The sequence below is a fragment of the Takifugu flavidus genome, chromosome 9 (assembly GCF_003711565.1).
Source record: "Takifugu flavidus isolate HTHZ2018 chromosome 9, ASM371156v2, whole genome shotgun sequence".
Lineage (NCBI taxonomy): Eukaryota > Metazoa > Chordata > Actinopteri > Tetraodontiformes > Tetraodontidae > Takifugu > Takifugu flavidus.
Window position 1 is genome coordinate 15,079,911 of NC_079528.1, and position 12,385 is coordinate 15,092,295.

The 12,385-nt window shown below is 43.7% G+C and overlaps 1 protein-coding gene and 1 long non-coding RNA gene across 3 annotated transcripts in view; one reads left to right on the forward strand and one right to left on the reverse strand.

The window, feature by feature from the left end:
• LOC130531845 (uncharacterized) overlaps positions 1-12,385 on the forward strand; it is a 447,745-nt gene that overhangs the window by 22,464 nt on the left and 412,896 nt on the right. The window lies entirely within an intron of this gene.
• Positions 7,946-12,251, reverse strand: LOC130531856 (uncharacterized). 2 transcript variants are annotated; one of them, XR_008952227.1, is made up of 3 exons: positions 12,046-12,251; positions 8,883-9,266; positions 7,946-8,769 (listed from the first exon to the last, which is right to left on the reverse strand). It is a non-coding gene; the product is annotated as an uncharacterized LOC130531856 (long non-coding RNA). The 2 variants fall into 2 exon arrangements; XR_008952226.1 differs by lacking the exon at positions 12,046-12,251 and adding an exon at positions 10,143-10,382.

A 12,385-nucleotide genomic window follows, 5' to 3' on the forward strand; every position in this document is an offset into this window, starting at 1 on the left:
AAATCCCCAAGTGAAAGGTTTAATAACAATAGGTACAACGGTGCTATGGTGACCTAAACCTGTCAAAGCAAATTGTGCGACAAAACCCAACAAGGAATGGTTGTCTTCAACAGAGGGACATGGAGCTCTCAGAAGGAGAGAAAAAGCTCAAAGGCTAGTTTAAACAGTGAAGTTGTGGAGTCTCTGAATGTTCTGTTATCAACAGCAGGGATGAAACAATCTGACACTGATCAGCTGGTGTTGGCTGCCTAAAAGGATTCCCAATCGAGATGATTAGTCACAGGTGAGGCAGCAGCCCGCACTAGCTGGGAAACAGGTCAACCACGCCCCCTGGTGGAACAAGTAACAACAACAGAGACAGAAAACACAAAATCATGCTGTGCAGGAAGTGAGCGTGATAACATGACCCTTCATGTATGCCCAGGTGAGGCACCTGGAAAATAGTAATTGTGGACATCTTAAAGAACCCTTTGCTCATCATGTCATCATGGTTTCGATAACACACAAGACCAAATGTGTTTCCTTGAAAGGTTGCTGCCCCACAGTAATGAAAATACATCAGTTGGGTAAAGTTAAAGTACAGCCACAGGTTTCAGTTCTGAAGGCATATGAAGCAATTCTTGAGGCCAAGGTTTAGAAAAACCTCTCCCTTAAAGAACCCCCGTGACCAACCAGAGGATGGCACCTTTGACAACTGATCAGAGTGGATGTTTCAGATTTGAAATTTGAAATAAAATAAATAGCATCCCACTCATCTAAACGATCGGTCTGATCATGTACACCATGAAGCACTTGAAAAGTTTGACAGGTCAAATAATTGCTACACAATGGATATTCTCCTGAAATATTTTCATAACAACATTTACTCGACCAAACAGAGAGAAGAGCCCCTTTTTTGGACATGGAAAAATTGTAGGAAAACCCTCATGTTTCAGGGGGAGGCCGATTGCGGTCTTCCACCTATTTCTCATTCAAGAGCCTAAATCTATGTACAATTAGGAAACTACTGACGCGGCATGATGCTGAACAGTTAGTCCATGCATTTGTTACTTCCAGGCTGGACTATTGTAATTCTTTATTATCAGAGTGTCCAAACAACTCTTTAAGAAGCCTCCAGCTGATCCAAAATGCTGCAGCCAGAGTTCTGACAGGTATTGACAAAAGAGATCACATAACTCCTGTACTGGCGTCGCTTCATTGGCTGCCCGTTAAATTTAGGATAATTTTTAAAACCCTTCTTCTGACCTACAAGGTCCTCAGAGGCCTAGCTCCATCCTACCTGGAGGAGCTAGTGACACCTTATCAGCCCAATAGACCGCTCCGCTCTCAGAATGCTGGTCTACTTGTGGTTCCCAGAGTTTCTAGGGGAAGAATGGGGGGCCGAGCATTTAGCTACCAGGCCCCCCTGCTATGGAACCAGCTCCCTGTCCAGGTACGGGAGGCTGACTCCATCTCTACTTTTAAGATTAGGCTTAAAACCTTCCTCTTCGAAAAAGCTTATTGTTACTAATTCTGTAGTTCCAGTTATTATCATAGACAGATAAATTATCATACTTCGGGTCGTCTAATCGTTAAGTTAACATCTTAGCTATGCTGCTATAGGCCAAGGCTGCCGGGGTCCAGAAACATGATCACCTGACAGGCCTCTGTCACCCCACTGGGTCATGGTTTTCTCTCCCCCCTCTCCTCTCTCTTTACCCAGCCGGCCATCAGCAGGAGGGTCCCCCTACATGAGCCTGGTCCTGCTCAAGGTTTCTTCCTGTTAAAGAGGAGTTTTTCCTTGCCACTGTTGCTTGTCTGGGGTTAGGCCCTGGGATTTTGGAAAGCGCCTTGAAACAATTTAAATTGTAAAAGACGCTATATAAATAAAGATTGATTTGATTTGACAACATGATAAGAAAAAGCTGAATAAGTAAAAATATTGACACTTTGACCTGTGGTGGCCAGAAGGGCTTCTTTCAAAGCCACAAGTCCTGCTGTTTCTGCTGATGGAGGTTCTATTTTTCCTGAACTTACCACCTGAAACCCGTGGCTTTGCGCCCATACTACTACAAACCCTGCTTGTAGTCCCTGCAGGCAGGGTTTGTAGTAGTACGAACCCTGCCTGTAGTCCCTGTTCTGTTCTGTGACAACTACCACCAGCTGTAAAGAAATGCTGCGCTTAAACAACTGTTCAAACATGCTGTTGTTGCAAATGTCGTGTAACTGTCGATATGAGAATAGGCAGAGATCATGAAGCAGGAGAGCAGAGTGAAGGCATTTCAGTCCATGTCTCTTTCTTCAAACTGATCTGCAAGTATGGGAAACTGTATTAGCAGGAACTCTAGCTGTGCTGGTAGCGGAGAAGCTAGTGGAGCCGTTTAGCAAACTTTACCACAGTGGTTAGCGGAGATGCCATCAGAGACATGATCAGATGGGAAGCCCCAGTGATCCATCATACTTTTTTGCTTTTATCTGAGCTGCAGTTTTCTAGTGGTCGGCGACGCTCAACCAGATCTGCCCTTAGCAGAGATGCTAACTGAGCCCTTGGCAGAAATGCAGCATATTTTTCATTGCACAGAAAACAAGAAACAGACAATTGTGAATGGTGTAGGTTACAATAAGCACTGGAACTATCCTCTCCCAGTCTGAAAAGTATAAGGCTCTGAAATTCACAATCAAAGGAACACGTTGCATTACAGCAATGACATACTGTTTAATTTAACAGTTCTTGAGGAGAAACTCAGACGATGTTGCAATTGGGGGGATTTTTTTTTTAGGATTTTAGAAGTAAATAAAGTAAGGCATAGTAAGGAGTAGCATTAGGAGTCCTCAGGAGGTGAAGACCTAGAGTAATCCTTAGGATTTAGAAATTATTGTATTCCCTTCCACACTCCAGTCCAGAAGGTGGCGATAATGCATGAACATGCTGTTTGTGAACCACCATACAGGCAGAAGAAGACTAACAGCTCAAAGTAGCCTTTGGCTGTTTCCGAAACCACCCCCTATACCCCCTAGTGCACTCAATAGTGTGGACGCCATTTTGAAATAGTGTCTGAATTGTTAGTGAGCATCGCAGTACCCTATGTAGTGCACTCAATGTATCACACAATGCACTGCGAAAAGTAGTGTACAAGCGAGCACCCTAACTCGGAAAATGTATCCCATCAGCCATTACGGTATCACGTGATACCGTAAAGGCTGATGGGACATTTTTTAACGTAATTTCTACTGTGCGGTTTGATATATGAAATTTTTGGAAATATTTTTTTTTTCAGTAGGGGTCCAATATGATCATCTTAAAATATTACAGCATAAATGTGTATAAAAAAAATTAAAAAAAATCAATCAATCTTCACTGACCCCACCCCTCACTTAAAATTGTTCTTCGGAATCGTCTGTTCCTCACCAGGCGACAGAATCTCAGTAAAAGAATATTTACAAAGATGAAAAGTAGCTCTGGATCCATTTTTTGATGAAAAATTGCTTTATTAAATGTTTTCACTACAGCGGAATATGACTTGAGAATGTGCCATCACGTCTTGGCTTGAAAATGTCAAGGGACACTAATTATTTTAGGTAATAAGTAATTATATTGTATTATTATTGACATTAATATTTTATTTTATTATATAAAGTTAATTATAGGGTAAAATATTGCATTTTCATAAAATGACTGCTGAATGTATTTCTGATGGGTTAAAATAATTAAATGGACCTGGCCACTTTTCCCGGCGACCGGTTCGTAATTATTATGCGACACCATGACATCACTTTACGTGCGCCGTAAATGACACCGTTGTCCGAATACTAACTTTAAATTGAGTGCACTTCGTAGTTCACTCAATCCATGTCCCCCATGTAGTGAGTAGTGAAAAGGGAACGAGTGTGTGGTTTCGGAAACAGCCTTTGTGAAAACGGTTCCGAGAAGGTGTTTGTGACCTTGGTGTCCATCCTCCCCACAAGTATTAGGTAAAGCTGTCCTTTTCATAACGTGGAGGGCTCTCACACACACACAGACACACACAGGAGGAGAAACAGGGCCTTCGATGGGATCTCACTCAAGACACCAAAGCAGCCTCTGCTGTAATGCTCCATTGCCAGAGGACATGTGTTTTTGCTGACAGGAGAAGGTTGGTTGGACTCTTGGTAATGGCTTTTACTGGTGGTTTTACTTGAGATGAAAGCCAGAGAATGAATAGAAACCTGGCAGTTTGAAAGGAGTGAGCCAGTTAAAAGACGGAGTCATACTTCACAAGAAAAACAGGAGACGGCCTGCAAAGAGATAATCCTCATACCCAAAAGACAGACATGAACAGAGGATGGAAAGGAGACAGGGAGGGAGGAAGGGAGAAAGGAAGACAGAGAAGGATGGGGAAAGCCAAAGTAAAACATTTAGCACACAAACATCCCACAAGCAACTCACATCATTATCACCTTTATTAAAAATATTTTGGAATGAATTACAGTTACTCCTGTTTTTGTTTTGGTTTAGTGGGGTTGGTGGATCTGTAGCTGGTGTGCGCTTCAACAGTCCAGTGTGATGTCAGTGTCATCCAGTGACGTTTAGCCAGTGCAGATAGGTGAGGTCATCATTGAAAGAAAGAAATGTAAAATGAAAATATTTAGGGTTTGTACTATAAAGTTATCTTACATCTGACTTCTCCAGCAACAACTTCCCAAAAAAACAACAATGACCCCACGGGTTGTTAATCTTCAAAATTTTTAAAACAAACCTTTAATTCTTAGCAACTCTACCTAAACACAATACTGTTAGATAACAAATCAAATCAATCTTTATTTATATGGCGCCTTTTACAATCAAAATTATTTCAAGGCGCTTTCCAGAATCCCAGGGCCTAACAGTAGGCAACACACACACACACGCACACACACACACACACACACACACACACACACACACACACACACACACACACACTTTGTACCTCACCTAGCTAACTAGGCTATTGTTATATTAGCTAGTTTTTTGTATGATTTATAGTTTTCTGTGCATTTCAAACAGTTTCCTTTCCAATATTTTTTTTTGTTACTTAAAGTGACATAGGTGCTAGGATCCATATGGACCTTGGCCTACAATTGATTTTATATGGATGGGATGAAGAGCCCAGCGGAGGCATTGACTCAGATTCTGACATCTCGGATATAGAGGACCCAGAATATTGTCAGACACAGGAGTCCTCTGATGAGTACTATAAAGAGGAAATGGTTATTGTGTCCAACAGAATGTGCTGTAAGGACAGAGTTACCTCCCAGCTAAGTAGTCGACCAGGGCACCTGGGTTTAGTGCTGTCTCCCCAATAGATGCATGGAAGCATCTCATGACTGATAATTTAATAAAACAGGTGTGATGACAAGTGGACCAGAGCCTACCAACTGAGCCTACCAACTTTCTGCAACATACGGGACTTGTTCTTGATCAACTGGAGGCGAAATTTCATCCCAAAATTCATTGTTTTACGGCACGAACAGGCTTCTGAGAGGTCGATCTGTAGAACAAACGGACAATGAGTCCTGAGCATGCAACAGGAATCCAAAAGCTTACATGTAATCCTGAACGTTTTAGGAGCCAGGCTGAACCACAGGGGGTTGAACAACAAATCGGCAAAGATGGACGAGACAACCCAGGCTTTTAAAATAGAAGGCAAGTAGGTTGATTGTCTATCGATGCGAATCAGGAGTGCAGATTGATTGGAGTGAACTGGAGAGAAGCCCCAGTGAAAACTCCTAACATTACCAGCCTACATCAATGAAGCCATGGGAAGTTGTGGAGTGACAAAAACTGCTGCAATCTGGCCACAGGACAGAAGCACAAAGGGCCAGCAGAAGAGAAAGAGGTGCCAGTTGTGTCCAAGAAACAAAAAACGCAAAGCCACGGATGCTGTTGGAAATGCAGCACTCCTGTGTGAAAGGCTCACAGTCGTGACACCTGCACACAGTGAGAAAAGAGGTGAGATGTTTGTGTGTACTTACTACATTGTTGTGGTGTCCGGCCTGCTGAAAGTTCTCGGTTTGTCCTCCGGACACACAAACATATTTTACCACCTGATTGACCTGATTGATTGATTGTTTGTTAAGTGCTAAAATGTAAATGAAAAATAAAACATGTACATGTAAAATAATCCAATAACTCTTTTTTTAAAAATAAAATATGACATGGCTCACAGCCCTGGCTACCCGACTAAAGAGGTACACAAGAGAAGTAGAGGCAAGGAGAAAAACAGGGTGTTCTCCACCAACTCGGCAAAGGTCCATTCTCAATGGCAGGGCAACAAGATGACAACAGACCCACTCAGGGCTGAGACTGAACAATACTGGAAGGGTATCTGAGAGAAAAAGGCAATGCACAATACTAATGCCCAATGGCTGCAAGACCTACAGACAGAGCACAGCCAACTTTCAGAACAAGACCCATTAGTCATCACATTAGCAGACATCCAAACAAGAGCGTCCACAATAAAGCACCAGGGCCTAATAAGATTCACACCTACTGCTTAAGAAGCTGACTGCACTCCATGAATGCCTGGCAGCACAGATGAACCAGCTGCTAACATCAGGGAACCACCCAGAGTGGCTAAACCAGGGCCGGACAATCCTCAAAATGAAGGACCCCCAAAATGGCACAATACCATCCACAATCCACAATACTGGCCCATAACTTGCCTCAGCACCACATGGAAGCTCCTATCAGGCATCATAGCGGCTAGGATCAGCAGGCACACACACACACACACACACACACACACACACACACACACATACAGTATATAGATATATATTTATATATACACACAATCAATCAGTCAATCAATCATTATTTATATAGCGTCTGTTACAATCACAATTGTTTCTAGGCGCTTTACAGAATCCCAGGGCCTGACCCCAAACAAGCAACAGTGGCAAGGAAAACTAAAGGAAGACAGGAAGAAACAGGAAGAAACCTTGGGCAGGACCAGGCTCATGTAGAGAGAGAGAGAGGAGAAGGAAGAGGACAGGTACAAATCAGAATAGGTAGAGATCATCTGCTGGGCCACATTCAGAGTTCCTATCTGAGTTCTCTGATTTCTTATCTGACTTGGCCCTTAGAACGGACGAAGTCATGATCATTAGAGACTTTAATATCCATGTAGATGTTGTAAATGTTTTGGACACTCGGGTGAAGAGAGGAGCAGAGCTGTCAACTGATCACTACCTGGTGGTGAGTTGGATCAGATGGGGGGGGGGAGCCACCGCGTGGACCTGGCAGGCCCAAACGCTTAGTGAGGGTCTGTTGGTAACGCTTGGTGGAGGAACCCGTCAGGCTGGTCTTCAACTCCCACCTCCGACAGAGGTTTGATCGCGTTCCGAGGGTGGTAGGGGAGGGGTGGTAGAGTCTGAATGGGCCATGTTCCGCTCCGCCATTGTCGAGGCGGCTGTCGCAAGCTGTGGCTGCAAGGCCGCTGGTGCTGGTTGTGGCGGTAATCCCCGTACCTGATGGTGGACACCAGAGGTGAGGGGAGCCATCAGGCTGAAGAAAGAGGCCTACAGGTCATGGCTGGTCTGTGGGTCTCCGGAAGCAACTGACCAGTACAGGTTGGCTAAGCGGGTTGCGGCCGCGACAGTCACGGAGGCAAAAACTCGGGCATGGGAGGAGTTCGGTGAGGCTATGATTCTGGCAAACTGTCCGGCGCCTTAGGGGTGGCAGGCGGCAACTCGCCCACACCGTGTTAGGTGTGCATGGGGAGCTGCTGACGTCTCCTGGGGCAATTATCTGGCAGTGGAAGGAATACTTCCAGGAGCTCCTCAATCCTACCAACACGTATCCTCAAAGTGGAACAGAGTCGGATGACCAGGAGGTCCACCATGCAATTTCCGGAGCGGAAGTTGTTTAGGTAGTGAAGCAGCTGCTTGGCGGCGGAGCTCCGGGAGTGGATGAGATCCGCCCGGGGAATCTTAAGGCTCTGGATGTTGTAGGGCTGTCCTGGTTGACACGCCTCTGAAACATTGCGTGGACATCGGGGGCAGTGCCCTTGTACTTTCAGACCGGTGTGGTGGACAGCACTAGACTGGTTTAGATCGTATCTATCTGACATTTTTATGCAGTGTACTTACAGAGGCGAGGGTGTGTTTTGTTCCATGAAACACAGTGATTGGTTTTTCTTTTACACATACATGTGGAATTATCTTGGTATGCACAAATAATTGAACAGATATGAACAGTTGCCATTTTCCCTCTTAATTCTATTGCATGCATTGTGTTAACTGTAACATATTGAAGTCAAAGCATTACACAAAATACATCACAACAGTTTTTTAATTAAAACAAAATTTACTAAGGAGTCCAATGTGCTACTAACTACTTCCACTGCTACATACTAGCTAAACTAATAGCAACATAAAAAGTAAAGACATTGCTCAAACATTGTACCAGACAAGTGAATCACACGGGGATGGACGGCTCCCCATTTCAAACACCTGCACCCGGCTGGGGATGGAGGCTCAATATGCTCCATTTCTGGAATTCTGTTTTTGGTAAAGGTTCTGGAAAACTGAGAGTTCCATGATACATTGTGGCCTACGGCAGTGGTGGTTGTCCTTCCAGTCCTGAAAATACACCTTTGTTCATGTTACAACTGTTGCCAAAATTCAAGAATGCAGACAGGTGCGAAATCTGATAGAGAACCTATTTATTCACAAGATATTTACAACAGTGAAGGTAAGTGTGCACGCCACTCATGTGTGTAGCAAACAATCTGTGCATTGATCATCAGAGAGGGAAGATGTTGTGACCTCAGGAAAAGAGAAGACAGCAAGGTTAGTCAACGATAGAATTGCAAGAACTGGGAGTCTGGCAAAACAGTGTGATGCTGGACTGTTGGATGATAAAGAGGTCTGCTAATTACCCTGATTAGCAGCAGCTGTGGAAGCAGCCAGCTGGAGAAATGGGTCAAGCACACCCCCTAGTGGAACACACAGAACACAACAACCCAAACACACAGACCAGAACCAAGATCGTGACAGTTCATTTACACGTCATCCTAAAATGTAGTCGATCTATATTATAAATACGATAGATTCAATAAATGTCACGGAATAAACAGCTTCATATGGTGTTTAGGTTACTTCTGCTAGTGTTTTGTTATTACTCTACCATATTCTGGGTGACCAGAAGTTAACAACCATCCTGAGATTTCACAGGAATGTCGTCCCACGTTGCTGCTCAGCTGAAGATTCACCAACATTCTCCATCCATCAGGAAGGAGCACAAGCTGACCCTTGTAGTGCAACTGAAATGTAGTATGAGAGGAAAGAAGCATTGAAAAACATGGCTATGATTTGTATGTTCTGATGCCCACCAAACTTTTAGCTTCATGAAATCACAAGAAATATAATCAACAACACATTTTGAACATAGAGACCATTTTCTTCATTGTTTCATTATTGTCTTATTTTTTTTAAACATATTTAGTTGTTTAGGGGGAATTGTGGAAAACCCCAGTGGGGCATTGTTTACAGTTTTATGAAATGTATGAAAAGAAATCTTCACACTAAAAAAAAACATGTAGCAATGTAACAATGTTGATGCATCTTCATGATTTAGATAATTTCTCCAACATTTTCTGCTGCACTTTCATTTTCTCCCCAGCTATGTCACTCAAACACTCGCTTTTAAATCAAAGTCACAAAGCAGAACAGGGCTTAACAGGAACAAGCAGAAAGTTGGTGTCACAGTTTTAACCTCCGGTCCTCTGTGACCCACTTTTGGTTCAGAAGGAAAGGTCCCTCCCTCCCTTTTGCTCTGTTTCTCTTTCTGCCTGACAGTTAAAGTGATGTCCGTCCGTGCACACACACACACACACACACACCACACACACACACACACACACACACACACACATCATAGAGAAAGAGGCAGGCGAAGCTGGGATGAATCTGTGTGTGTTTGTGAACACTGGTTCAGCCATTTGATCACTTTTCCTCCATTACTTCTAATATAAACACCAGCCTTGTTATGGCAAACACAATCAATATCATTGAAGATCTGAAGATTTCTTCAAGAAAGTGTTGGAAAACCAGACAGGTTTCAGTTAAAAAATATTATCCAGTCAAACATCTGGATATTAGTGAAATGCAAGCTGGTGATGTGGAAAGTGCACGCCTACAAGATGATGCAGTAATTCCTCAGCAAGCTTGCTTCAAGTTAAGGCTTCAAGTTGGGTAGTGCTTGTCCTATTGATTATGCTGGTAACCTCTGGAGTCACGAGTATGTTGGGTTCCAGGCTTCCCGGTTGTCTTGTCCTGCAGGGGGCGTGGTGGAGCCATGCTCCGGCCACCGGTTGGCGCAACTGCAGGCCATCAGCAGCCTATTTAAGGACTAGAACTCCGGCCTACCAGTGTCAGAGGATTTTTGTGTGCTTTTGGTGTCTGTGGTGACTTTGTTGGTTTCGAAAGATTTTGCGCTGAAGCTCTTTGTACGCACCCGAAGTTGGAACTGTTGCTTCCCGGCAGCCCAGGAGGACTGTCCTTTTTGTGTTTGTTAAATAAAACTTACTTTGGACCTTTCATCACTGCGTCTTGCCTGCGTTCGGGTCCGGTACAACCACGCATCGTAACAGAGTAGACTTCATCTAGATGTGAATGAGAGCCACCAGTCCAAATTAGAGATGTAGGGGTGCAATGTTTTAGTAGTTTGTCTGAACTCATGACCGTCAACCTGAGCACAAGCAATTTTCCAGCACCACCGTCCAGCACCTTGCCAGGCCTCAGCCCAGCAGTCTTGTGTATCTGTTCCATAATGCCTATCTGTGTACTTAAGCCCGACTCTGTTAAAAGCTCAATGGTAAATCTGTCATCTGTAGCAAACAGCTAGCACATTAAATCACAGCTAATGAACAGGCATGTGTATTACTATTGTCATTACACACTTATGATAATTCCAAAACAATGAGCAGAGTCGAGTTGAGGCAAATGACTGTTAAACCACACAATGGCTCAACTCCAGCAACTTTTATTGTTCTTCTTCAGCCATTTCTTGTTCAGCACCGTTGCACCAGTACAAATGTTGGAACCCATCCAGTTTCACCACGCACACACAGCGGAGTGGCAGTTGTTACTTCTCTTGGGACACTGGGGTGTTTCGCACAGGTCAACTAGTCCCTCCTGCTTTAAATCAGTGATTGATTAATGTTGTTGTTCACGTTTTAGAATGAAACAGTGGTCATAATGATGGTTGCAGACTACATTTCTCCTCAGATTGATAGGAGAAGCAATCAGGTTTTAAGCCTCCACCTTCTTTTTTGGGGTTGTTGATGGAGAGAGAGCAGGGAGTGTGCAAACAGATGCTAATGTGGAGAGAATGTAGCTCATTATTAGTCTGAAGGAGCATTGGTAACCAATCTTTGCATCTGCTCAACATTGCAGCCCCCACTTGCTCAATTTACACTGAGCTTCCTGATACCTTAATGTCTGGCTCATGGTGGAGCCTGATCCATCCACCCACATACAAGTTAATGATCCTCACTCATTTTCTCTCCACACACTCCTCCCATCTGTTTATCTAATTGGCTGTAATTAATTATGTCACACCAAATTAGCAGCCTGGTTAGTCATTTAATTAAGAGACCAAGTCCAAATGGCCAAATGTATTTATTCACTTCAGGCTAAATCTTAATGTCTGTCAGATGGTGTGTGGGCAGAGTGGATGTCAAGTGCTACCTGTGCGCCTCCATGTGTGCCTGTCTGTGTCCATGTCTGGTTTATTAAGTGGAAGAGTGTAAGTGAGGACGAGCAAAGCTTTTAATGTGGGTTAAATGAAAATAGGCAGCTCGGCCCTCAGAGCAAGCAACACTTCCAATGACCTTCATCAGCAATTTGGCTGTTTTATTTATTGCTTCATTCATTAGTCAGAATCTCTCTTAATTGTTACATGAATGCATGCCTCTTGAGTTCATATATGCATATGAAATATTTATGTTTTTTCTCACAAGTAGATTCTATATTTAACAGAAATTCTTAATTTCACATTAGTTTAAGTTCAAATTTATTCTATTTAAAGCCCAAAATCACCAATGTTGTTGCCTGAAGGAGAGCCACAGATGAGGGATCTTTCTGCCTGGGATGGCCAGACATGCAGGAGATGCCCCATGCACAGAAAACCAAAACATCATCAAGTAAAATTAAATGAACATTAAACATCACTCTGAATGTGTTACAGCTGCGGGCAATCATGCCCGTGAGTCACTTCGCCCCGCACACCTGTTGTGCATCTGGACACTAATGAGCCCCTTCTTAATCCCCGGCGGCGCACCTGCTCCCTGCCAGATCGTTATTCATGTTCCGATGACTTTCCAGCGTATTCCTGTTTGCCTGCCTGCCCGGTTCTGACCTTGCCTGTTCCTGACCATTC